The sequence below is a fragment of the Stenella coeruleoalba genome (assembly GCF_951394435.1).
Source record: "Stenella coeruleoalba genome assembly, chromosome: 20".
In the NCBI taxonomy this organism is placed as follows: domain Eukaryota; kingdom Metazoa; phylum Chordata; class Mammalia; order Artiodactyla; family Delphinidae; genus Stenella; species Stenella coeruleoalba.
This window is the reverse complement of record NC_137166.1, coordinates 11200846-11227731: the sequence shown is the minus strand read 5'-3', so window position 1 is coordinate 11227731 and position 26886 is coordinate 11200846.

The window sequence follows — 26886 nt, the reverse complement described above, 5'->3', positions numbered from 1 at the left end:
ACTACTGGGATGGTGATTCATGAGGTAACCATGCAGACAGTGCCTCTGGAAGGCCCCAGTAGTAAGCGAACTACAGGAGGGGCAGGGCTGGGAGGATTCCTCACCTGCTGAGTCATAGGGGCCTGCATGAGCATTGGAGGGCGACAGCAGGACCTTCCCAAGGCATGTGAGTACAGAGTTGACCCCGGTTCTCAGACCTTGCTCCCCATGGGCCCAAACAAAGCTTTGCTGGAATTAGTGATGCAAAGCCCCCACCTCCAACCCCAATCAACGCAGAACCCCAGGCCCTCGTCTCTCCACCTTCCCACTCCCTATGACTTTGTCGTGTGGCCCTAGGTGTGCCATGTCATTTCCAGGACCTGTAACTAATGCACCTTCCCCCCACCCCCAGTTTTTCTGATACTTATGGCTGAGGGTGTTTTGTGATCATCGTAAGAACCCCAAGGGCTGGTCCAGACCCAACACTGGTTATTGACAGGCTGAGACCAGCACAAAATGTCCCCTCACAGCATAAAGCACGGCCCATGAACTAGGCCAGTCTGCAAACACGTGGCGTTTGGACTTAACTTGCTCGTGAAAGTGTACAGAGTACATAAGAGCCAATGATGCCGTACAACTAAGCTGATATGATATTTTAGGGGCAACTGGAGCAATTTGAAAGAGCTGTGCTTCTAGATTGAATACACAGCTATTACATACGATTTACCCCTCCATTTGTTATTCATTTGTGTCTTATACTAATATGAGTATATACTTGCTTAGGAATAAAAAAGTGTTTCCTGAAGAATCTTTCTAGGGACCTCCCTGGTGGTCTGGTGGTGAAGACATCATCTTCCAATGCAGGGGGTGGTCGGTTAGATCCCTGGTCAGGGAGCTAAGATCCCACATGCCTTGTGGCCAAGAAACCAAACCATGAAACAGAAGCCACATTGTAACAAATTCAATAAAGACTTTAAAAATTGTCCACATCCAAAAAAAAAAAATCTTTCAAAGAATCTTTCTACCCTGCTGCTGATTTCCTATTTGAAAACACAACCCTCTGTATATAAGAAAGTCATCATTTTTCACAGCAATGAATGTTGGAAACATGACCCTCCCACAGATGAGGTCATAAAAGATGATAATTGAGTACAGTAGTGGTGGCTGCCTGGCTGAGGCTCCAAGCACGGCTATTTGGGTTCACAAGGAGAGCTGCCGTATTCCTCACACTGCTTTTAGCATTTGTATGCTTGTCAAGGGCATCACCATCACTTGACTTTTCTTGGGCTCACAGAGTAGTATTCCATCATCGCCCACATCTAACAAATTGAAAAGGCTGGCTTAGTGGAATTTGCTCAGGGTTACACAATATATAAACATATATAAATAGCGTGTTTGGGGATCAAATCCCCCTGCCTCATTCTTCCAAGTGTTGTAGGTACAAGATCAGTGCTCGCAACAGAAAGTCAATGAGGGATGGAATTACCACTCGACAACAAAAAGAAACGAACTACTAATATATATCACAATTTGGATCAGTCTCAAAAACACCATGCTGAACAAAAGAAGCCCGACACACAAAGAGTACAATTTAATTTCTTTGACATTCTAGGAAAGGCAAAACTAGAATGACAGGAAGCTTATCTGCTTCTGCCTATTGCTGGGGGCTGGGGGAATTGACTGCAAATGGGCTGAGGGAACCTCGTGGGATGATACAAATATTCAATGTCTCAGAAGTCACATGGTGCGTGCATTTGTCTAAACCGTGGTCACATGGGTGTATACATTTGTAAAAACTCATTGAACTGGACACTTAAAATGAGTACATTTAATTAGTATGTAAGTATTGGTGTGTAAGTATACCTCAACAAAACTGATGGACAAAATCACACTTTTGAGGTGGGTTCAAAGCACAGCATTGCCTCTCATACATATAATTCGACTTCATGAGAATAAGAAAAACTTGGGGAAAAAAAAGACAGAAAGCAAATGAGCAAGATACTTGAATGGATGCCCTCATCCACATTCTAAGAGAAAATCAATTAGAATCAATTTGACTTGTAATATAAGTGGCACAAGTACAAACAAATAATGTACCATTGAGTCACTGTACTTTTGGGGATCTTCATGATTTGCCAATAAATGGCAAACTGAAAATGAACCGAATTTTTGAAGCCTTGTTCCAACTTCATAATATTTTATCCTCCCAGAAGTTTCAACCTAATAGTAATATTTGAAATTATGTTTATTTTTGTTTTTTAAGCTATGAATCAATATTTTTTTCTCTGATAGTTTGCACATGTGCCTAAGTACCATCAGATTATCACATGAATAAAATATGAGAAGAAAAAAAGATGCACTGATCTTAAAGAATTGTTACTTTACAGACCACCCAAAAACACCTGAGCATTTTTTTTCAAGAAGCAAAATTAAGAGCAAATGCATCCATCAGGTGCCATTATAACACATGTGTTAAAAGGAAAGCATTCTTGACACATCTTTTAAAAGTCAGTTAGTGAAGAATTGGTCAGAGTCCTTTTCAATCCACGCTGTGGTCTTAACTCCCCCTTTGGACTATGTGAACAGTCAAGCAGGTCTCACTTTTTTTTTTTTTTTTTGGTGGTACGCGGGCCTCTCACTGCTGTGGCCTCTCCCGTTGCGGAGCACAGGCTTTGGACGCGCAGGCTCAGCGGCCATGGCTCACGGGCCCAGCCGCTCCGCGGCATGTGGGATCTTCCCGGACCGGGGCACGAATCCGTGTCCCCTGCATCGGCAGGTGGACTCTCAACCACTGCACCACCAGGGAAGCCCGACAGGTCTCATTTTTTTTCCAGCCACTCATAGATAATAAAAATCCTTCCTAAGTCTAGTCACCATCAGTCTAGTTTTAGTAATGAAAATGTCTAGTCCTGGGTGAGAATCAACCTTGAAGCTCAGTTCAAGGTCACAGCTCCTTCCTCCCCTCAGCTCCAGCCTATTACAGACTGGACACCTATTAGGGAGAATGGAGGAGCACAGTCAGCCTCCGGTTTCTTTCCCCACCATAGGCTTTTCCTTCTCCTCTACTCCCTTGCTAGGCCACCAGTGGCTCTTCTGGCTTTGGGTAGAGGAGGGGACTGAACACAGGCACAGCAGAGGTCCCAGCTGACTGATACTGTCGGACATTGGTGGCTGATTGATGCTGACTCTCTTACGGGGGCCGAGGGTCCTTCTGGGAGGATGCTCTAAGTTTAACACCTCCTCTCTGGCTCTCAGTATAAAAGATGCCCCTTGACTTTTGTCTCCTATGGCACCCTCGTGACAGACAGGAGGGGGAGTCATCCCTAGATAAGACACTTAAAATATTTTTCTGGAAAGCTGAAAGCGGATACAAAGACCTGACAAAAAAAAAACAGAGTTGAGGATGTCACAACCATGGGGAAGACTAGGGTGGGGTAGAGAATCAACTCGCCCTGCCAGGCACTGTCTCAGAAATATCCAGAAATGGAGCTGGCAGGGAAGGTGGAGAACAGGAACAAGAGGTAGAGCTTAAAAAAACAAACAAAAAACCCGCAGAATAATTGAAAGTTGATTAAAGTTTTCATCCTTCAGTTCTCACCAGCACTTCTCCAACCTCATGCACTGAAAAGTGAGGCTATCGGGCCAACCGCTAAAGAAGTCTTTACACAAGTGCTAAAATGCATGTTGGAAGAGAGCTGGGGTGCCAGGCTTACCCTGCCGAGTGAGCCTCCGCACCCTGGCAGTGGGCACGTCGGCAGGAAGAACGGCTCTCGCAGCTTCAGGCTAAAATGAAGCCCTAGAAAATGCAGCATGAAGGGCTTCCATTAGATTTTCTACTTCATTAAACGTGAAAGGGCAACAAGGGCCCACCAAGCTTTTGAAGAAAACCAACGGTCTAGGTCAATGAGGAAGAATTAAATAAATAGCGTTCATGAATATTTGAGCATTTAGTGAGTTGTAAATGACTGAAAAACCATCTCAACTTGGCTCGTGCAACAAATACACAAGCCTACAAATGAACAAGCATCTGTATTACTGTATTAATTTTCTAGGGCTGCCGTAACCAAGTACCACAGACTGAGCGACTTAAGAGAAATTTATTTTCGCAGAGTTCTGGAGGCTACAAGTCTGAGATCAAGGTGTCAACAGGGCTGGTTCCTTCTGGGGCCTCCCTTCTCGGCTTGAAGATGGCTAGATGGCTAACCTCTCTCCCTGTGTCTTCACTTGGTCTTCTCTCTGTGCATGTCTGTGTCCTATTCTCCTCTTGTCATGTGGACACCAGTCATATTGGATTAGGGTCCACCCTCGTGACCCCATTTTAACTTAAGCACCTCTTTAAAGACTCTATCTCCAAGTACAGTCATATTCTGAGGTGCTGGAAGCTAAGACTTCAACACATAAATTTTGCAGGGATACAGTTCAGCCCATAACACACATTTGCTCAATTAACTGCAAATACTAGGTCAGCGGGAGCTGGAGCCACAGTTAGATTCGTGACTCCAGTGGTGGCCTCAGGAGCATGGACTGAGTGTATCATATCTTAAACTTAGAACAGGCATACGGGTTAGTTTAAAAGTAATCCGTCTCTTAAAAAAGTTAACAACTGATAACGTACGTCGAACCTATTCTAAATTTAACCATTTGTTTTTAAAACTCCATCTCATTTGGCCATCACTTCTTACAGCACAGCTTCACCCAGCTGATTTTATCATTCTTCCCATTTGCACTCACTCTTCCTTGGATTGCAGACACAGTGGTTCTCATTCATAAATCCGGCCACCATGACAGTAGGGCAGATATAATCGTGATCATGTGATCCCCTTGCGGAGGAGCATGCCTTGTTTCTGTTGCCACTAGGGAGGGTGTGCAGAGTAGGGAGTACGGAGGGGTGGGCAAGGATGTTGGTGCCTATCAGGACCTTTTGAGTCCTAAGTCTCGAGAGTAGAAACAAAGCAAAAGAAAAGAAGTGGATCTTCTCAGAGCTCCTGACCTTGGGCGAGGCCCATCTTAACATACCCCCTTTGGCTGGAAATCACTTCTGGTTTTCCTGATTTGTTTCATACCACCCTATAAAAGAAACCTATGCTTGCAAATTAAGAAGATGCTGTGTTTAAAACCCAATAAAAATAATCAATTATAATGACTGGGACTGACCCAGGAGATGGATACACTTAAGAAATCATGGTATCCCTTATAAACAGCACCTGAGGACACATTTTAATGTTTCTACGATCCCTTGTTCTCTAAATTTGGTGTCTCTTTAACAGCTCTCATGATGACTGGCTTAGGTCATCTACACACAAGTGAATTCCAAAGTGTTTCAGGAAACTAAGCCATCAAAACTGACCAATTTAAAAGATGTGAAGGGGCACTACTGATGGTTTAAAATGCTACTTTCAAGGGTTTTCTGACCGTTTTAGTGATAGATGGAAGAAGGTGAAGTTTATCCTTTAGCAGAAAAATGGATTATACGCAAGAGGGCAGAGTAAATGTTGTTTTCTTGATTTCCAAACTCATCCTAAACTGTCTTCTTCTCCATTCTTCTTTTAACTAAAGGAGTTTAATTATTTAAGAAGGAAAAAGTGAATATACATCACCACATGTCCCTCTATATTTGCCTTGCTGTAAGTGGCATACAAGGTAAAATAAACTATAATCATACTATTCTAGATCAAGGAGTTTCTGGAATAATTAGTAGACCAGGTTACGTACTTAAGTATGAAACTCTGACTTCTGCTATGGAGGTTTCTCGAGTCAACACTCCAGCTGTTCTACTTTCCACTTTAGGCTTCTGTTAATGAGACGCAATTTACGCTGAATACTAGAACACTGAGAGTAGAAAAAAAATCAAACTATAAATTCTTATTTTCTAAATAGAATATTATAATTATTATAATTTTATATTGTAATTCTAAATAGAATATTATAATGTTATCATATTTAAGAAATTCATGTGATCATCTAATTTCATCCTAGATTCTACTAAATAGTATTAGTAAGCTCAAAATTACATATACTGTCTTCTAGTTGTCAAGCTACGTATTACTTATCAGATTCTAAAAATACAAGGAAACTGTCTTTTTCCTTCTAATAGAAATCATATTTTTATCTTGTTCATTATACTGTCCTGTTTCTATGCATCTACATTGACATAATACATATATCTAAAGCGTATCTGGTTGGTATTAATATGTTGTATTATGTGCCTAAGTATAAGGTAGGAGATTGGGCAATATGTAATTCTTGCACTGGCTGTATTCTCTGAGTGATTCTAAAATGGCAACATACTCTGTAGCTTCCTGAACTGTATTTATTTCCTATTGTAATGTGTTCAGAGGAAGCCACCTACCATGGTAAAAACATCTCTTTTCATATTCCATGCAGCGCAAATGGGGGAACTCGCCAACATTTAATGGGCTTAGTATACTTTAAGCCTTTTTTTCCCCAGTTAAATTGAAGAATGGCCCTGCTTGCAAAATTCAGAATTTCAGGGAAGAAATATGAAGTACCATCTGTTCTAAATAAAAGAAATGCTGATTGATAACCTGATTCATGTAAAGATAATGGAATCTTGAATCCTTTTACGGTTTCTTTAGATTTGAAGGTCAGAAATATTTCTGCTACCTGTAACTTATACTGTATATTTACAGAAACATAAAAAGTCATTCCAGTTAGTCCATATTTGTTTCTTGTATGCTGAATACATATCCTTCTTAAGAGATCATTCATTTTATTTTAAATTTAGAAACACCAGTTTTTTTTTTTTAAATAAACTTCTTATATTGAAATACTATTAGATACACAGGGAAGCTGCAAAGAGAGTACAGACAGTTCTCACATACCATTCAGCATCCCCCATTAATATCGTACATGACCATGGTACATCTGTCCAAACTCAGAAACTGACACTGGAACATTAACTGAAGTTCCGACTTCATTCAGATTCTAGCAGTTTTTCCTTTAATGCCCATTTTCTGTTCGAGGATTCAATGCAGGATATCACATTAGATTTGGTTCTCATGTCTCCCCAGTTTCCTCTGATCCGTGACAGTTTCTCGGTCTTTCTCTGTTATTTATGACCTTCACAGTCTTGAGGAATGCTTTCAGGCATCCCGTAGAACGTCCCCCAAGATAGTGTGACGTTTGCTCATGATTACACTGGTGTCGAGGGCCTTGGGGAAGACCACCACGGAGGTGAAATGCCCTTCTTATCACTTCATATCAGGTACATGATGTCAATATGACTTTATTCATGATGCTGGCATTCATCACTTGGTTAAGGTAGGGTTTGCCAGGTTTCTCCACGCTAGAATTATTGTTTTAACCTGGCCCTATTCTATTCTTTGGAAGCAAATCACTAAGTCCAACCCACTTTCAGTGGAGTTGGAAGTGAAGAGGACAGGTCCACCTCCTTGAAGGGGGATTATCTACATATATTACTTGGGTATGTCAGTAAGTAGAAACTTCCTTACATTCATTTATTTATTCAATTATTTATGTGTATTAGTATGACAAATATATATTTATTTTATATCTTGGGTTATAATCCAACACAATGTTATTTATTTTGTTGCTGGAATTATTTCAGTTTCGGACATGGAAGAGTCTTTCTGGTTGACTCTTGCATTGCCTTGACATAACTCCATCCTTTTGTTTTCTGAACATTTCCTTACTTTCTCATAATACAATATCTTCAGGCTCATTTTGTATTTTCTCTGCCCTATTGTTAGACTCTTATTTCTCTAAGGACCCCAGCTTCCTCGTAAGAGAATGGTCTGAGCAGAGTGACTTCTTCCCAAAGGAAAGAAGAGTAACTTTGAGTGATGAAGCTTGTCCAACACATTCTTAGCCAGGTGATCAACGTCACTATCACCAAATTAAGTCATCCCTGGATTTTATGTGATGCATAATATAATGGCATCTCACCTCTCTGATCTTACCCAAAACACACAACCCCTGTCTAATCATAAGGAAAACATGAGATAAATCCTAATTGAGGAACATTCTATAAAATATTTCACCAGTATCCCTAAAATCTAAAAATGTCACCCAAACCAGGAAAAGCCTAAGAAACTGTCACAGCCAAGAGCAGCCTAAGGAGACATGACTATTAAATGAACACAGTATCCTGGGTGGGATCCCAGAACAGAAAAAGTACATTAAGTAAAACCTAAGTGAATCTGAATAAACTATGGACTTTATTTAATAAAAATGTATCAATGTCAGTTTTTAATTGTAACAAACATACCCTACGACCATAAGATGTTAACAACAGGGGAAACTGAATGAAGGCTATATGGAGACTTTCTGTACTATCTTCACAACTTGCCTGTATATCTAAAATTGTTTTTAAAAACTAAAGTTTCTTTTTAAAAGGTATACAATGAATGACTTGAGAGCAAACACTGAAGAACTCTCTGACGCTTTATCCATTGAATGATCAACTCAGCAGGTAAATGGATCTGAGTGTCACAGGATGACTTACCATGAATAGGCTACTAAAGGTTTCTCTACCTGTTTGAATTTACCCGAAAGTTTATCCAAACAACTTTTACAATTCTCTTATTAAGAGTAGAATCCATTCTATTCACTTATTCATTTATTTGTCAAATTTTAGAAAGCGTGATATTGAAAGACCTCACATAGGCACAGGCATTGCTGGGTACGAGTGAACTGCAACAGTGCGTGCTCTCTCACCTCCCAGAAAAACTCCCTAAAGAGGAAGGGACAAATGTCCCCAGGAGTCAGGTAAGTAGCAGACACAGGAGACTGTCCCATAGCCTAGGGATGTCTAGGAGCAGCAATGAGATGTTGCAGTTAAGAAAATGCTGCAAAGTAGAACTGTATTTCTAAGCGGAGATCATGATTCCCAGTAGGAGTAATTACAATACCATTATTCTTATTAAATGTTTCAGACCTTATGCTGGATATTAAATAGGAACAAGATGGCTATTTCCATGAAGCCAGGTTGGCTAAAGCCCAGCTATTCTGAACAGGCAGCATTATATTTCTGTCAATATGTTTAACTCCTCTGAAAATTCCAAGAAACACAGTGTGTTTCAGGGTGTCCCATACTTTACCTGTCCACACATTTGAAAAGGGGCTCACTGCCATTTTGTCACCGCAGTCTGGAACTGAGACAGCAGACCCACTGCCCAGGGTGGAGGTACAGGTGGAGAGGGGATGGGCCAGCACGGGAAGACCCACCTTCCCCAGTCGGCTCCTTCTGCACATTTTACTGTTGCTGCCTGTGGCCTGAAGAACATCTGAGGCTCCAAGGCACTGATAACCCTAATTTCTTGTGCCAGATGACAGGTGAGGGACCAGCCTTTCAATGCCTGGAGCAGAGAAGAAAATTCCAGAACTGGCACATCTTACTGTGAGTAGGTCCAATAGTCAGAGCACAGTCCTAGGAGAAGGATGGCAGGACCACAAGTTTCACCAGTCCTCGGGGCCAGGAGCCGCTTAGAATGTTCTCTAACTGCCGCCTACCTGACACGTCCTATGGAAAGGAGATAGAGAAACAGTCCTCATACCCCAAGAGAGCATGGGCTGCCCTGATGCAAGAAAGGGGCACTGGTGACCCCATGCTAAGAGATCCGGTCCCATGGCAACAAGCTTCTATTCAACTCCTTTCTGTTGATCTGGGCTGCCAGCAACCACAGAGACTCTCATCTCCATTCTGATCGCTCTGTTTTATCATGTAAACCACTCTTCTTTTAACCATTTCCTCTGGCACCTAAATGCCAGCTGGTGCATTCCTGCCAGAAAAACTGGCTTAGAGCATAAAACCCAACCTTCACGAATATCTAAAATGCTTCCTCAAATGTGTGCTACTTCCTGAGTAGCAATGACTATCTTGGTCACCCCTCTGGCTCTCTGATCATGAAAGCATGTTTAAATCATCTCCCTGTCCTGGGAATACTAGTTTCCATTCCACATGACATCAACGGGGAAAATTTTCTCTATTTCTACACAGTCACTAAAATACAACAGAACCTCACATACAGCAATTGTGTATTTTGCAGTCTTAATCGAAGAATTAGGATTTGGGAGGAACAGAGAATGGGATACATATAGGAATGAAAATGCAACTTCAAATTGAATACCAGTCACCCACATTCTCAAAATATTCTTCTGTGATGTAAAAAATTAAGAACGAGAAACTTCAATTAAATAGAATTGGGAAACCAGAAGGGGAAGTTCTCATGCCCCGCGAAGACAGCAGAGCCCAACAGGAAGAAGAAAGACGACTCTTCTTCATTGGCAAGGACTCAGCCAATGAAAAGCCATAGACTCTTCGTTTACTCTGCCCCGCCCCTAACTTCCTATTCCCCTCTATAAGAGCATTTCTTTCCTTGCCATGGGATAAACCCACCTTTGCTGAAGGTGGGTTTATGTGGCAGTCTAGTTTAGGTCAACAATGACTTTTACTAGGAATTTTCCCTGTTTCAGCCCCATCTAGTTCCTTAGACTTTAGCCATCTGGGTGGCTTCTCTCAATTCATTTATTCTTCTGTACTTCTCCTCACGCCCTTATGGCCCCTAATAATTTTAAATTATTTGCAGTAGCTGAAGGGCTGCCATGTTGTGTTCCCCAGAGACTAAAGCCAAACTATGATGCAAATGGCTGTAGATATGCCCAGAGCCCCCTGTGCAAGAAAACAGAAAACCCTCTGCCTTTGAGAAGAATGGTCCATGTAACAAGCATTCTCTCCATCCTTTACACTCTCATTACTGTTTTTAGGAGACACATCTCTCAGGGACTACAAAGAGACATTTGAAAGGTTTGGCAACAATAACTTTCTTCCCCAGTTGTCCAGGGAAAGGCTATTTCCCTTCCTGCCCTTCCTGGAGAACTACTGCCCTTTTCACATTAGTACCCACTGAAAGACAACTTTCATTAAGAGACACAAAGAGAAGGTCAAGATTTGCCAAATACCCTCTCTCCATCATCTTTCTAAAATGTAATTGGGATAGTGGTACATAATGATGAGAAGTTCTTCAAAAAAAAAAAAAAAGGGGTTTTGAAACTGTGTTACATGGCTAAATCATAATATTATTTTTCACTCATTAAAAATGAATTAGGGAAAATGAAATTAAACACACTGACCATATATTCATTCATAATTGATTGTTAGAGCAAAGTGGAAATCAAACCAACAATTAATGCATTTAAACCTAACTATAAATTTACTCTTTCTGAAAACTATTTTATATTTGGCTATATGGTGACTTTTCAGGTATGTTAGTAATAGAAAATATTTTATGTTTCTACTTAGCTTTTCTAATGAAGTAGACCATTTACAAATACATACTAGAAAATATTTCAACAAAGTATACAAATTCAATGGAAAAATCACCAAGTCATCTGTTTAAAAAGGTATCTGGCATATTTTTCTAACACAGAGAAATACATGTCTGCTAAAATATCAATTTATTTGAGACAGATGACTTTACCTCTTACTGGAATTCTGTAAAAAGGATTTTAGAACACACGTTGCATCTTCAGAAAACTAAAGAGCTGGCCCCTGAGTTTTTCTTACTTCCTGTCAGGAGCACCTAGATTTGTAACATCAGTTATGTCATGGTTTTAGGCCAAAATTCCTTGGAATGCCTAATGTGAAACTAAATGATTTTATTTTATGGCACAAAAAGGTTGTTTACCTCCCTTTTTCTGACTGTAGTTCAATTTACATTCTACATAATAGACCAACCATCTTTATTGGAAGGAACTCAGTCAGAAAAATCCCTAATGAAAGTGTTTACCACATAACTGTTGGGCATAAGTGCTGACTTGTAAGGGACAGTCTCTAATGTGTGGGAAGCACTTGCCTCTTTTATTAGTATAACTTTGGCATTTTATAAAAATGCTGTTTTTATTACTGTGAATAAGCCTTTCAGTAACTCATGCAGACAATTTTAAGGGCTGGTGTTGTATGGATTTTCAAGCCATATGTGTGTGTGTGTGTGTGTGTGTGTGTATATATATATTTATATTTTAATAAGGATATTTGTATACTTCTGTATTTTGACTAATTCTATATTTTTCTATATATTCTATATTTTTACTCACACCTTAGTTTTCTATCAATACCTGCGTAGAATCAAGTTTAAAATGAAGCTGAAGAGAAGGAGGACATAATTCTGAACACATTCATAAAAATGTCAAGGTCAATGGCTAAATGTTATTTTAAACTATCACGGAATGCCAAATACTACTCTTTTTTTATCTTTCTATCTAAAAATATATGATCCATGTAGTAGCTGCTGATTGAGGGTTTTGAAAAACAGGTGAAGAGGCCAAGTGGTGGGACTTGTCGATAAATCCGCTGATTTATCAAGGGACTACAGTTCTCCATCAAAAGATAGCGAAGCTAAGTATTCACATTTGCAACAAACAGTCCCTAGCTAGTTAGGGAATGGTGATAGAGATAAGTGTGCAAAGAATGAACAGCATTCACTCAAGGATATTTTATCTCTTAAGCAAAATCTTCACATGCTCCTTTCCTTACACCGTCCTTTCCAACTCTGTGGACTGACCTGAATGAAAAGCAGTGGAATTAAGTGGAGTCTTACTGAGAAAAGGCAAATACAAGAAGGGAGAAGTAGTTGCAGCTACAGGTACAGGATAAGTAAAGTACCCATTAACAGAGCTTGCAACACATTCAGCCGTAAGCTGGTAGTTAGAGTGTGAAATGGGTTAAAGAGACAAACACTATTGAAGGGCATCCAATTCTAACAAAAGTTTGCACAAATAACAATTTAGATGTGAAGACCCAAGTGCCACAGCTCTTTGCACTATTCAGCTGATCCTCTCCCCAATCTGAGCCCTACATCTATGTTCACAGGACCACAGCGGGGCTCATAAGAACCCACTGACAAAATCCACCTTCATGATGACTCGCTCCTCTGGGGTGGCTCAAAAAAACTATTCCCATTGTAGTAGTGATATGCACAGATTTCCATTGGGCACAAGTTACAATATCCAGACTTGGACGATTTCAGACAGGGTTTCCTCTCCTATGTGAATGTCAAAATCCCCACTGACTGTTAGAGAACTTTGCTACTTAGAGTATTATCATAGTGTCTTTCATCTTCAAATGTCACTGGAATGGATGTGTAAAAAATTAATAAACAGAAGCCTCAATTAAGTAGACTTGGGAAACCAAAAGGGGGAACTCTCATGCCCTGTGAAGATAGGAGAGCCCAAGAGGAAGAAGAAAGACTCCTCTTTGCTGGCAAAGACTCAGCCTATGAAAAGCCATGGGCTCCTTGTTTACTCTGGCCCTCCCGACTTCCTACTCCCCTCTATAAGTGTTCTCCTTCCCTTCCCAGCAGGGACTCTCAGAGCCATGGTTCTTCCATGCTCTCAGTACTGCCTTTTTCTTTTCTTTTTTTTTATCACCTGTTAGCCTGAAATCCTCTCTTGATCCAGAAAAAATCCATCTTTGCTGGAGAAATGCCTGACAATCTATTTGTTTCAGGCCACAGATAATAAAAAAGGCAGTACTGTCGATGAGAGGGAAATGATTCTAGGTGGAGGAAACAGCTGTGATGAAGCCCTGAGGGCATGGAAGAACTTGGTGTTTTCAAAGGCGTCCAGTATAGACAGGGAGTACTGAGCACTAAGGAAAGTGGAACAATTCCCGTTGGACACTGAAGAATGCTTCCAGTCATATAGATCTCGAATTTCATTATTTACAACCAAGATAAAAATAAATGTTTCATCTCTGTTTTTTTAAGATGCAATTTTAAAAATGAAAATTAAAAACAAATAAGGGGAGTAAGGTAACGCTAACAAACACTGTAAAACCTTAGAGTTGTTGAAGTGAGTAACTAATTCCTGGTTTTTTTTTTTTTTTTTTTTGTGGTACGTGGGCCTCACACTGTTGTGGCCTCTCCCATTGCGGAGCACAGGCTCCAGACGCGCAGGCCCAGCGGCCATGGCTCACGGGCCCAGCTGCTCCACGGCATGTGGGATCTTCCCAGACCGGGGCACGAACCTGTGTCCCCTGCATCGGCAGGCGGACTCTCAACCACTGCACCACCAGGGAAGCCCTAATTCCTGGTTTTTAAATGACCAGCCCAGGCTACATGTGATACACATTTCTAACTGGGGCTGGTGATGTTAGGAAGCATACTTTGACTCTATACTAGGCATTCCCAACATGTGTTCTGTAGAATGCTGATTTTAAAAAGTTGTTAACTGGAAATTTGGGAAGGAATTCCAAGGCCAAATTTTGCTCAATATAAACAACAAAAAAATTGCAGATCTTTCAACACGGAAATATACCTTATATATGAATCATTATACAATTTGTGTGGCCACTGCCCCCTCTTTTTCCTGAACTACCTTGGAGCACTGAGCTTCAGGGGACAAAATTTGGTCATTGCTGCTACTGGAGACTCTAGACTCTACAATAATAAATCTCCCTTGGTTCTTGTTAGCCTATTATAAAATATTGTTTCTTTTCATGTATTTTCCATTAAAATAATTATGAAAGCCTTAATCTTAAAGAAATAAAATGGGCTATTTATTCTGTTAAGCAAAGGAGATTAATTTGATGGCTTTATTTTGGATTTTATTGCTAGCTGAGGTTTTATACCTGGATGTTGAAGCTGCATAATCTGACCAAAAGCAAATTAGAAACGTAAACTGTCAGGAAAATCTTCTCCCACAACTTTTAGACGTTCTACTGTGATCTGAGGTCCTTTGGATCAACCAAACTGGTATTTACTTGAACTATATCAAATGCCACATTAATTTGGCCTTATTTCATGGAATCAATGATTGTCTAAAACAATCACATAACCTCAAAAGAGAAACTAGATGATTCAAACACTGTAATTCTGAGAGATATGGATGCATTTTTAATAGCTTTTTATTTTGAAATTGTGTAAGACTCACAAGAAAAGTAGTACTTGCAAAAGTAGTTACAAAGAGTTCCTGGGTACCCTTCATCCAGCTTCCCCCAATGATAATATAACATATTGTCAAAAACAGGAACCTGATGGTGCTATAATACTATTTACTCAGGTATAGACTTCATTTGGATTTCAGTAGCTTTTACATATATTTCGTGTGTGTGTGTGTGTGTGTGTGTGTGTGTGTGTGTGTGTGTGTGTGTGTGGTGGGGTGGTGGTGGATATCTTTTAAGGAAGGATTTTTCCCAGGGAGTTTTCAAAAAAGACAGCCGCCTAAGCAAGCTAATTAGATATCCACTGCTAACAATCTTGACCTCAGTTAGGTGAAGGATTCCTAATAAAATCATTACAGGCTTTTGTGTTAAATGGTAATTGGATGCCTAAAAGTTCTTCACAATTATATCATATTAACAAGAATGTATTTGCATTTTTAATGCTTTATTGACTTCCAATTCAGGACAGGGCTGTTAGTTCCTTCTTACCATGCCATTGAAGGCTTTACAAACTGTTCTTTAGGGTTGACAAGCTTATGGAATGGGTTAAAAAAACAACCAAGTGGGCTTCCGTGGTGGCGCAGTGGTTGAGAGTCCGCCTGCCGATGCAGGGGACACGGGTTCGTGCCCCGGTCCGGGAAGATCCCACATGCCGCGGAGCGGCAGGGCCCGTGAGCCATGGACGCTGAGCCTGCGCATCCGGAGCCTGTGCTCCGCAACGGGAGAGGCCACAACAGTGTGAGGCCCACGCACCGCAAAAAAACAAAACAAAACAAAACAAACAACCAAGTTTGTGACCCACTCAGGGTTTTACCCACTGCCATATTTTAGCTACTCCTTCCCACAATTACCACCGTCCATTTAAATACAAATTTGTGGGTAGGAAGACAGAGGACAGAGTAAAACTGAGGACACTCCCTTTCTTTTAAAATGTTTATACCACAGAGCATCGTTTCTCCAGATTCAGGCCTATTTTTCAGAGGCCACTGTTAGTTGGCTTGACTAATTTGGCTGCACACATGAAATCTTTAGGTTTCAAATCTATGTATGTAACATGACTTTGTGATCAATAATGATCACCTGTGTTTATAGGGCTATAGCACATGACCCTTAATATCATTTTGTCCATTGATTTCTCTAAAATATTTACCCAGATCTGTTGACAATACTTGTTTTCATTTATTGATTCATCTCTTGTACTGGCTTTTCCCAACCCACTGAAAAACATTTTTACAATGTGGTAAAAACAAGACTAAAAAAAAAAAACAACTCAATGTCTACCTACTTTACAATCAACCATGGGCCTAATCATTAATATCTCCCAGGAGTTCGTTAAGTTTGTTAAATGATAAAAGCTACATTAAAACAATCATTAGAGTTTTTTTTTAAGGAATATCTTTGCAAACGTGCCATGGAGAAAATATTTTTTTTGAAATCAGCCATCATTCTTACCTAACGTTTCATTTAGCTGAACACACATTTTAATTAATCAAGCACATACCATATGATCCAGCAACCCCACTCCTGGGCATATATCTGGAGAAAAGCGTGATTCAAAAGGATACATGCACACCAATGTTCATTGCAGCACTATTTATAATAGGCAGGACATGGAAGCAACCTAAATGTCCATCAATGGAGGAATGGACAAAGAAGATGTAGTATTTATATACATACAATGGAATACTACTCAGCCATACAAAAGAAAGAAAAAAAAATGCCATTTGCAGAGACATGGATCGACCAAGAGATTGTCATACTGAGTGAAGTAGGTCAGACAAAGACAAATATATGATATCGTTTATATGTAGTATCTAAAAAAAAGGGTACAAATGAACCTATTTACAAAACAGAACTTGAGTCACAGATGTAGAAAACAAACTTATGGTTACCAAGGGAGAAAGCGGGGGAGGGATAAATTGGAAGATTGGGATTGACGCATACACACTACTATATATAAAATAGATAACTAATAAGAACCTACTGTATAGCACGGGGAACTCTATTCAACTCTGTAATGGCCTATATGGGAATAGGATCTACAAAAGAGTGGATATTTGTACACGTATAACTGACTCACTTTGCTGTACCGCAGAAACTAACACAACATTGTAAATCAACTATACTCCAATAAACAATTAAAAAGTAAAAAAAAAAAATCAAGCATAAAGGTAATGCTAACTTTTCTGCTGTCATACAATATCAAAGATAGAAATAATGTAACAGCCTAATGAAGAGTCTGCCCCAGGTTATGTATTTCAAGTTTCTAGCATTATTTATGGGAATATAAATTTTTTTCGAAGTATTCAGATATGATTAGAAGTGAACAATTATTCAGATATAATTGTAAGTGAACGATAATAAAGACAAACCAACCAGCAAACACATTCCTCCAGAAGCATGTCATGGCAAAAGGTCCAGAGAATTCAGCCAGTGCACAGAATGATCTTACCTCCTTTCTCCCACTAAAGAACAGAACGGAGTGGCTAGAAACATGTTTAAGTTTTCACATAGTACTTCATTTCTCTGTTTCATTGTACTAGATGCACTAAGACTCCTCTACAAATTCAAGTCCTTGGAAAGTACTTTAAAATATCTAGTGCTGGTAGTAAAGTATGAATCTATAAAAAAAATCAACATTCCTATTGATATGTTCATGTTTCTCTGGTCTGCTCTTTCTGATCATTTATATAGTCAAATCCCCTTATAAAATCTTGTGTCATGCATTCACCTACATGAGGAATGGTTCACTTAAATAATCCTATGTTTCTCATAATGAAATGGGAGGACTGAAATACTTCAGACATAATACAGCTGAACCCATAATGGAGTCATAATGCAAATGTTAATTATTTTTCCAAGTTTTATGGTAATAACATGGGCTTCTGTATTTTTTGCAAATAATTTACACTTCACTACTTTTACCAAATGTATGATTGAGCAGTTACTATGAGAAGTTTCACAAAGTAATTTTCCATTGAGTGATTTTATCCCAGGTCTACCCGAATTGAAGCATCATCAAAGTGTGCCAGGCTCTTTTATGAGTCTCCTCAGATCTGCTCAGCTCACCTGGCCTTGTTTTGCAGCCTAAAGGGCCCCAGGAATGACTTGTACATCCTTGTAGTCCTAAACCACAGGCTGTGTAGTGCTCCCCAGAGATAAAGCCTGGTCTGTGCCATAGCCTGCATACTGTCTGATATCTTTCATGTTTTCCAACTCTCTGAATCTCTATACCACACCTGCATAATTTCTTCAGATTTTTTATACCTAACCGTACTTCTGTTTTCATCTGTCTAATCTTTTTTTTTCAACTCACCCATTTCATTTTTAATTTCACTGATATCTTTTTTCAATAGGCTTTTTCCATTTCTAAGAAGCTCATCGTTTTCCCAAATGCGCTTTGTCTTTTTTAAAAAATTAGTGGTTTCCCTAGATTTTATAATATACATTTACAACTAATTTAAGCACACTTCAAATAACACTATACTGTCTCACGGATAGTGCAAATACCTCATAAAAGATGATTCCCCATTCCTTCCCCCCATCCCCTAAAACACTGCTGTCATTTACTTCACTTATCCATATCAATTAGATCAATTAAGAACAGACAAGATTTTATTTTATCTTCATTTCTCCTTTCTCCAGTGCTTTGCCTTTCTTTATGTAGGTCCAAGTTTCTTTTTCCTGAAAAATTTCTTTTACTGTTTCTTGCAGGGCCGGTTTGCTGGCAATGCGTTCTTTGTTGTAGTTTGTCTGAGAAAATCTTTATTTCTCTTTCCTTCTTGAAGGATAACTTCTCTGGATACAGAATTCTATCCGGTGTGTTTTGTTTTGATTTTTTCTTTCAGCACTTCAAATATTGCACGCAGTCTTCTTGCTTGCATGGTTTGCTGAGAAGAAGTCCACAGTAATTCTTACCCTTGTTCCTCTAGAGGTAAGGTGATATCTTTCTGCCCCCAGCTTCTTTTAAGATTTTACCTTTGTCTTAGTTTTTCTGCAGTTTAAACATGATTTATGTAGGTGTAGATTTTAGTATTCTCTGAGGTTCCTGGAACTGTGGTTTGGTGTCTAATTAATTTTGGAAATGTCTTGACTGTTACTACATTAAATATTTCTGTTTCGTTCTTTTATATCTTTGTGGTATTCTGATTAATCTCATATTATCCTTTTAAAAATTGTCCTGCAGGGACTTCCCTGGCAGTCCAGTGGTTAAGACTTCACCTTCCAATGCAGGGGGTGTGGGTTCGATCCCTGGTAGGGGAGCTAAGATCCCACATGCCTCACGGCCAAAAAACCAAAGCATAAAACAGAAGCAGTATTGTAACAAATGCACTAAAGAAGTTAAAAATGGTCCACATAAAAAAAAGTCTTAAAAAAAAATTGTCCTGCAGTTCTTGAGTATCCTGTTGTGATTTTTTTTCATTCTTTTTTCTTTTTTTCCCTTCTGCTTTTCAGTCTAGGAAGTTTCTATTGACATATCTTCAGCTAATTGATTCTTTCCTTGGCCATATCCAGTCAGCTGATGAGCTCATCAAAGACATTCTTCATCTCTTACAGAATTTTCATTTTCTAACATTTCTTTTTGATTCTTTCTAACTTTCGATCTCTCTTTTTCCATTACTCATTGTCTTTTCTTGCATGTTGACTATTTTTTCCACCAGAGCCTAGTTGCTGCAGAGGCTTCTGCTCCAGTAACCTGATCTCCCTGTGATTCTCTGTATTTGCCTGTATCTCAAGACTCTGGGGTGGATATTGACCCTGTCACCTGAATTCTCTCACGTATCCACATCATTTGTTTTTCCCGATTTTTTTCTTGTTGTAAGCACAGAAGTGACAACTCTTAAGCTCTTGACATTAAGTTAGAGCTATAATCATGAATCCAAATCTAACTCTGCTTTATCTCTACGATAAAGATATTTATCAAATTTTTGTTCTTTCTCTGATGTTTTGATCCACTCTCAAACATTTATAAATACTTTGTTTCCAATAATTCCATAATCTCCAAGTCTTGGGTTCTGATTATGTTTTTTTTTTTCCTGACGACTCTTGCTAATCTTTTTCCCTCGTATGTCTTGTAATTCTGACTTACGAGCTCATCCTCGGTGGATCTCTGGGAAAACCAACCTCTTGGGTTGATGGAGTGTCTTCTTTTCTCAATGGTATTAACTTCTGCGAGGTAGCAGGTGTGATATCAACTGTGGACAACTTTAAATGTATTTCTCAGCCCGAGTTTACCCCAATTACAACAGTACTGTGAATTCAAACCCCAAAGACATATGAGGGCATATCTATATTTACTAATCTTTAGGAAATTTAAAAATATTTACAGCCCGGGCTGAAATAGGTAAAGTCCCTTGATTATTCCTATATTAAGAGAGTGATAATCGGAAATATCTGTTAGGACGTTTCAAATTCAGCCTCTTTAAATGTGAACTCTTTATCCTCACAGATTTTCAGTACTACAAAAGAATTATTGTCATCATTAAGGAGGTACAATGTGGTGATACCCTCAGCAAATATCACCTAGTGATAATAAATCAACATAGTCAAGAGTTAATGAATTAGACATTATGTTTGCTACAGTCACTTAAAACCATAGGCTTTAAACCATCGAGAGAAATTCGTATCAGGCCCTGTACTGGCCTTAAAAGGTAACTCTTTAAAGAAAAAAAAAGACTTAAAAATTAATTAGCACTATATAAATATTTTATAATGCCTTCACAGCATAATGTTAATATTTCAACATAGAATCCCCTGAGCATGATTTCTGGTTCATGAGTTTCTTATGCTCTAAGTGATGTGTTATGTTGAGGTACTCTCACCCATGGAGAAGACTGAGTTCTCTTAAAATAATTACTAGCTCTTGATTCTCTCGCCAAACCCACCCTCCAAACCTGCACCACACCCCCTCCTTGGCTTCCATCTCTCAGGGGAGGGTAGTTCTCCTACAGTTGCTGAGACTAAAATCTTGGGGTCATCTGGATACCCCTCTCTTTCACCCAATCCCATCTTCTCCTCCAGCAAATCCTGAAAGCTCTACCTTCCAAAGATCTGGAATCCAAACATCTCTCTTCTGCATGATTGGAGTAATCTGATCACTAATCTACATGTTTTGCCTTTTCCGTGATAAAGTCTGTACTCCACGGAGCAACCAGAGGGAATCTTTATTATATATGCAGAACACATCACTTTATTTACCGAGTCAGACCACATCACAGCCTGCTCATCACCCTCCAATGACTTCTCATCTCACTCAGAATAAAATTCCAAGTTCAAAAGTAACATGCCTGCGAGACTCTGTGTGATGTGACCGGAAAGCAGAATGTCTCAGATCATTTAACTCCTTCTCCAGTGTCAGCTTCTCAGAGAGACTGTCTTTGACCAGAGGATATCCCCCGGTCACTCTATCCCCTGCTAGGTTTTAATATGTTTTTTCCTTATCTGTAGAACATAGTATTTCTACATGCTTCCTGACATTTGTTTATCATCTCTTAACAATTCGTCCCCAAAGAATTTGCTGTTATTTCTGCAGGAGCCAGATCACTGCCAGGAACAAAGGAGGTGATTTATAAGTATTTTTTCATTCATCAAAAAGTATTTGCTTCACTCTATTTAGTGTTCAGAATAAGATGTTGAGCCAAATGTCCATTGGTACATTATTAAACACAGAGCAGTAAAAAAAAGTGCACTGATATTGTAAAGAAAGAGTGTATGAACAGGGCCTAGGGAACCATGAGTTGTTTCTCTGAAGAACTGACACCTGTACAGATGTGGACGTGTGACAAGTGTTGTGAGCAACATGGACATTTCAGGTCAAGGATCAGCTTGTGCAAAGGCCCTGTGGCAGGATTTACAAGCATGCAAATGAGAGAAGGCCAATGTGTCTGTTGAACAAAGAAAAGGAAGAGACAGAGCGTAAAAATGAAATTATGGGCAAATCATGAAGTCTATACAGACCTTGATAAAAAGTGGTCTTTATCCTTGGGCCATTGAGCAGTTAGTTTAGTTTTAAGCAGGTGATCAGGTTTTCAATGTAAGAAGGCAATTAATGCCTCCAGAACAGGAAATTCAGATACTTTTGCAGTAATCTAGGGACGAGAAGGTGAAAATATGAGATAGGAGACTGATTACAGTCTAATTACCTGTGGTTAGTTTTCTATAGATATTTGGATGTTAAAACTGGTATGGCTGGGTGACTAACTAAACTGAGAAAACAGGGAGGTATCAAAAATACATCCTAGATTAATGGTTTGCTCAAACGTAGGGAAACTGATGTTATTTCCCTCCCTGATTTGGGAGGGAAAGGAAGGTGTGAATTAATGAATTTGGACTCACGCATTTTTCTCTTGCTTTGGCACTGATGTTTAGAGACTATGTTATTGTTTCTAACGAAACTCTGCCCTCCAAACTATGCAAAATACCTTGGTAAGAATGCAGCTCATTTTAAGACCATCCTCATAATGTGTGAACGCATCTTAACTTCGGCATAGTTCAGAACTGTCCTAGCAAATAACCTTCATGCGTCCCTATGACTTTTATTTTCTCTTTGCTTTGCTGCTGAGGAGTGATTTACTCACGCTTTTGGGCAGGACAAGGTGAGTTCTTTGAACTCAAAGAACATTTTTAGAAGTAATCCTTGGCTCTAAACAATTTAAAGTCTGGAAATATGCAATAAATAATATCTAAAGTAATACATCTTCTAGAACAATTCTTTATAAGAAGCAGGTCTCATGTATTATCTTCACTGCCGATAACCACACTCTTAAATCAGAGGCAAAGTATTAGCCATCAAAATATTAGTGTCAATAGAAATATATGCAGATGCCTCATCATTTAATTTCAGTACCGGCTACGTGAGTGTTTTTAAATAAATGAGGCAAGCTCAACAGAACCTTATTAAATTAAAAAATGGTAGTTAGTGGACCTGAAATGATAATTCTATTTTACTCAAAAATGATGAACATATAGGTCTTTAAGGCAACAATCTGGGTTTAATCATGAAATGTTTAATCATGAAATGTTTAATCATTCCTTAGATGCTCTGATTTAATGAAACCAAAATATTGGAATAATAATATATAAATTTTCACTTTTTATATAAATGGCTGCTACTCTATAAACACAATCACAATTGTAAATATTATATCATTATTAAAAACCTAAGTGCAATACATTAATTTTGCATCTTGGTTCAGAGTATAATATTGAGGAAACAAAATACAACACCTGATCTAATTCAGGAGGAAATAAATAAAAATAACACATAACGACGCGTCTAACCATTTTTCGTTAGTGCAAAGAATCTTCTGATGTAGAGAGTCAGCCAAATGTCCCCACAGAAAAAAAAAATCACAAGCAGCCTCCTTTGAAGTAAGTCTGAGTTGAACTACCTAGAGCTTAAAATCACGTGGGGAAAGGAATCTTACTTTTGGTGATTTGGAGAAAGTCATCTCACTGTTCCTGAGCATGGCTGGATAATTAGAATCGGAGTGGAAATCTATAAGGGGAAATTATTTAAAAATAGATTGGTTACCCTTGAACAGATATGAGTAAATGATAGTACGGCTAACATAAAACATGAGGTTATCATCTTTGTCTTTATATAACATCTTGATATTCTGGAGATAATACATACAGCAAAATTACTAGAAAAATATGTAATCATCATTTTATTACTGAACACAATTTGTTTATAAAAAACTTCTTACTAATTTACAGGGTTGGGATCTCATGAATCAGGCTGCTACGAATCCTTGCGTGCAAGTCTTTGCGCAGACATATATCTTTATTTCTTTTGAGTAAATAGCTAGGAGTTTAATTGCTGGGTCATAGGGAAAGTATATGTTTAAATTTTTAAGAAACCCTCAAACTGTTTTCCTAAATGGTTTTATAAGCTTGCACCCTGACCAGCAATCTGGAGGAGTTCCAGTTGCAACAAACGCTCACCCTGCCTTGGTGTTGTCAGGTGCAGTGGTATTTCACTGTGGTATTAATGTGCACATCCTTGATGACTAATGAGCATCTCTTCGTGTGCTTAATAGCAATTTGCGTATTTAATTTTGTATTCACTTATGTGTTCAGATATTTTGCCGATTTATTTATTTTAAATCAACATTTTATTTTAGAAAAAAATTTGGATTCACAGAAAAATTGTGAACACAGTATACATTGTTGTTCCCGTAAACCTACACCCAGTTCCCCTATGATTAACATTTTATATTTGCTTGGCACCTTTGTTAATTTTATTGAACTAATATTGATACATTACTTTAACTAAAGTCAATACTTTAGTTAGATTTTCTTATTTTTCACCTTATGTGCTCTTTCTGTCCCTGGATTCCATTCATGAAAACACAGTACATTGAGTTGTCGTGTCTCCTTTAGCTACTCTTACCTGTGACTTCCCTTGTTTTTGATGACTTTGACAGTTTTGAGTAGTGGCCAGGGATTCTGTAAAATGTCCCTCTATAGGGAATTTTCTGAAATTTTTCTCATGACTAGCGTAGCTTACAGGTTTGAGCAGGAATAACACGGGTAAAGTATCATTTTTATCACATCGTATCAAGGGCACATAAATGGATGTGACTCTTCACTATTGGTGTTAACTTTGACCACTGGGCTGAGGTCTTGTTAGGTTTCTCCACCATAAAGTTACTTATTCTAATTTTTTCCACACTGTGTCCTTCGGAAAGAAGTCACTATGTGTAACCCACACTTAGGGAGGGCGGTTTATGCCTCACTTCCCTAGGGGCAGAGTATCTACATAAAAGATTCGGAATTCTTCTGCAGGGCAGATTCGTCCCTCCTCCATTCATTTATGTACTCAATTATTTGCTAATATCAATAGGACCCATGGATATTTATTTTATGCTTTGTGTTATAATCCAATCCTACTTTATTTTTTGTTCAAATCATCCCATCTTTAGCCATTGGGAACTCTTTCACTTGGATCCTGTGTTCCTTTGACATATTCTCTCAACATAGTTTTTTGTTTGTTTGTTTTTAGCACTTACTTTGGGACACTAAAGATAGACCAGGCGCACCTTGTGTTCTTTTTCTGTCTTGATCCTATAATTAGCATTTCTCCAAAGATCCCCGAATCCTTTGGAAATGTGGATACCTGGGAGAAATCATTTTCCTTATAAAGTTTTAAGTAAACAGAGAAGGTTTCTCATGATAATTTGGGAAAGCAGGATAATCCAAATAATCTCTCTTTATCAAATGACTGCTTTATATTTGGATATAGATTTTGGAGTCTATGCGATGACTCACTAAAACTTACAAAAGCGATTGCACTTTCTAGATGTTTTAAATATCTTTTAAAAAACCTGTCTGTCACAACAGGATTTTAAGACAAGTGTGAAATTTACTGAAGTGGCCTTTTCCAGCTACTGTTTCCAACTCTAACATACTCTAGGGCATACAAGAATCAGACCAAAGCACTCATTATATACCTGCTTATGTGCAGTTTTATTCCAGAGGCCTTCCAATCTGGTTGGGAAGACACGTGAACACTGCATTTTAAAGATGGCAAATTCCTGGATTAGACATCAATAAGTTTCAAGTCTAGTTTCAATTCTGCTGCACATGAGGTGCGTGATACAGATATTGTAAAACATCACGATCTGGGGGGCGTTTTGTTAGATAAGGAGGTTAGATCAGAGGATTGGCAAGATGCTTTCAAGTGCTAGCATTCTGTTCTGCAAAGGCGACGCAGCCCATAATTAAGAGCTGACCTACTGAGTGTCATTACTGGGCGAGTTCAGAGAACAGAAAGAATGGTGTGAGCTGAAGCTCCGGGGGGAGGAAATGATGAAAGATGTGTGACCAAGGATTTCAGGTGACTGCAAAATGTCTACTTTTTGCTTGGATCTATAACCAAAGTGAAACATTTATGACCTGGTCGTCACCTCTCTGTTTTATTTCATGTGACAACAGCGATGCGAATCCACTTTCAATCAAATTGATCAGCTGCTTTGTTAAATGACTTACGGCTTACGATCGGACTGAGGTTTCACAGAAACGTAGGATGTGTGTTTCATTTCAGAATAAAACACAGAAGTTATTTTAAGCTTAACTTACGTTGAAGAGTAAAATTCCTAATACTTTAGTTGTCTCTTATAATGAACTGTTTCTAGTGCCAAGAGCATCCCTTCTAGCTGGTGAGATGGCTTTTTCAAAGGTTCCCAGATGTTGAAGAATTCTGGTTAGGTATTTTATTTGTGTTCTTGTTTCTGACTCCGAGATTTGTGCGAATCCCCACCTGCGATCAGAGAGCAGCCTGTGTAAGGACCTACCAAGTGTGTCAAACAATGTTTGCTACCAACCGCTGTGCGTTACTTTCTTTGACAGTTTCAGCTCAGGATTAGAGACCAACATAACATTCCCCATGGTGCTGAGATGCAAATTCATGAAAACAGCTGCCGCTGGTAAACATTTTAAGTGTTGAAACAGCCATCTACTTCCAGTCCCAGGGAAAAATATGCTAAGTATAGTGATATTAATAAAAGGAATACAAATAATTCAATTTCATTTCTTTTTATGGCTGAGTAACAGCCCATTGTATATACGTGCCACATCTTGTCTGTCATACGGAGTGAAGTCAGAAAGAGAAAAACAAATACTGTATGCTAACACATATATATGGAATCTAAAGAAAAAAAAACGGTTCTGAAGAACCTAGGGGCAGGACAGGAATAAAGACGCAGATGTAGAGAATGGACTTGAGGACATGGGGAGGGGGAAGGGCAAGCTGGGACGAAGTGAGAGAGTGGCATGGACATATATACACTACCAAATGTAAAACAGATAGCTAGTGGGAAGCAGCCGCATAGCACAGGGAGATCAGCTCGGTGCTTTGTGACCACCTAGAGGGGTGGGATAGGGAGGGTGGGAGGGAGGGAGACGCAAGAGGGAGGGGATATGGGGATATGTGTATATGCAGAGCTGATGCACTTTCTTATAAAGCAGAAACTAACACACCATTG